A 2,412-nucleotide genomic window follows, 5' to 3' on the forward strand; every position below is an offset into this window, starting at 1 on the left:
TGCCAGGGCTGGAGACGCGAGCTGCAGCCAGCCGTGCGGTTTTATACTTTGGTGTGTAATAAATAAGGCTGCAGGCGTGCCAGAGGGGGAGCAGAACGGCCCATTCATCACTTCCACACATCACAGGCAAAGCGGAGTTGTACACACAGCTCCCAGTTGCTGGGGTTCGTAAATGTCACACCTTGGCACGTTTCTTTGTTAAAGTGTGAAGAAAACATGAGACCAGCTGGAAACTGGGAGCGTGTGTCCAGCGGTTTGCTGCCGTGAGGAGAACGTGGAAAGGCTGTGCCTCTGCAGACTAAGATGCCTTTTGGAAAAGCCATCCCTCGGGCTTGCCAGGAAATCCGGACTTAACTGCACCGATCCTGTCTGAAATGACAGTGGAAACTCATTCAGGGCAATCAAGAGAAAGCTCCTTTACTTTCTCTGAAAAGTTAATATTTCCCCCTGTGGTTGGCTTAAAGAAACTTATTTCCCCTTCCGGACACCAGTAGCAGGAGGCAGGCAGTTGGAGATTTCAGAACACTGGGCTGGATTCAGACGCAGTCTCTGGGGTTAACCAATGCATTTCCCCGTCCTAGCAAATGCATTTTCCCCAGAAGTTTGCAAACGCATTTCCCTGAGTTTCCAAAAGCCAAAAGTAAATCAAAGTTAATCAAGAGTGGCTTTTTGTCAGATGAACGTAGAACACCCAGTTTTGTGTTAAAAGGAGATCGTCTCTGGCCACCCTTCCTTCTGACATATTCTTGATTGAGATCGAACGAATGGGAAGTGCCAAACCAGGCACGCCACTCCCAGTGGTCAGGGTGGAGAGAGCTCTCATTTTCTTTATTCTGTTTGCTACACTTGTAGTCATTTGGTCGAAGGGCAAGTGTTCAGTCCTCACCTCTTTGCAATAATAAAATTAAGAGAACTTACATAGATTTGTCATTAAAAATTGCTTTTATTTACATATTTTGTTGATATTTTTTGTTCACTCACATAATAGGAAGTCACCGGTCCTCCTCCAGGAGGACTGAAGAAACCCAGGGACTTAACAGGGGATGTGTGAATGGCAGGAACCGGATGCCAAGTGGACAGGGGACGCTGTCAGAAAGCCCGCGCTCGCGGAAGCCGGGCCTGACGATGTGACCGAGCAGCTGGGGGTAGGGGTGGGGAGGCTGCTCCCAGCTGCCTCCATACTCAGCCAAAGCCATCTCTGGATGCAAACTGTATCGCGCCTGCCATTGCCCAAGCAGCTGCGTCTAGAGTCACATTTAGGCATTGAGAGGACTTGACGCTGGGCATGGAATGAGAGAGTGAGAGTCATTCTATAAAATAGAAGGTCTCGCCCTGGCCAGTTGGCTCAGTGGTAGAGTGTCGGCCTGGCGTTCAGAAGTCCCGGGTTCGATTCCCGGCCAGGGCACACAGGAGAAGCGCCCATCTGCTTCTCCACCCCTCCCCCTCTCCTTCCTCTCTGTCTCTCTCTTCCCCTCCCACAGCGAGGCTCCATTGGAGCAAAGATGGCCCGGGCGCTGGGGATGGCTCCTTGGCCTCTGCCCCAGGCACTAGAGTGGCTCTGGTCGCAACAGAGCGACGCCCCGGAGGGGCAGAGCATCGCCCCCTGGTGGGCGTCCCAGGTGGATCCCAGTCGGGTGCCTGTGGAAGTCTGTCTGACTGTCTCTTCCCGTTTCCAGCTTCAGAAAAATACAAAAAAAAAAAAAAAAATAGAAGGTCTCCGTTCACAAATGCAGGGACCCTGGAAGTCACACTCATTAGAAGCAGGCTGTTTCCATCCGGTGGGGTGTAAGGGTGTAAGACGCCCGTGCCAGCCCCATTCCACACGTCTACCTTTTGTTTTCCAAAATTTCCTCACTGGAGGGTTCTTTGTATTCTGCGCTGAGCACTCCAGGCAAATACCCCGGGGGAGAGCAGCGATCAAGCTGTTGTCTGGCTTTAACTGTTACTGGGGATTTTTAGACAGACTAGGAGCTGGAGACGGGAAGGGCAGGGCTGAGGTCCTGTGCACTGACAGGCGGATGGAACACTGCCGGGTGAGTAAAGGCCCGTCGCAAGGTCTCAGTGGGAATGCTCCCTCATCAGGGAGGCCTGGGAACAAATTCACAGGGAGACCATCAAGCAAGGAATGGCTCTGAAATCTAGGTCACCTAATTCATAAGTTTTCCAAGAGCTGTCCTGGCAGCTTCCATAGCCGGACCATCTGGCTAAGTGGCTGCAAGTCAACCTCCTCTGACTTTCCACCTCACTGAGACTTTCCACTGGTGTCTTCAATCCTTTCATCTGTTCTAGTGGTTCACAATCCTGGCTGCATGATAAAATCAACCAGGGAACTGCTAAATATATCAGTGCCTGGTCCCGCCCCAGGCTGATTGAGTTAGCTTCTCTAGTGAGGGCTAGGCACCAACAGCTTTT

The sequence above is a fragment of the Saccopteryx bilineata genome, chromosome 1 (genome assembly GCF_036850765.1).
Source record: "Saccopteryx bilineata isolate mSacBil1 chromosome 1, mSacBil1_pri_phased_curated, whole genome shotgun sequence".
Lineage (NCBI taxonomy): Eukaryota > Metazoa > Chordata > Mammalia > Chiroptera > Emballonuridae > Saccopteryx > Saccopteryx bilineata.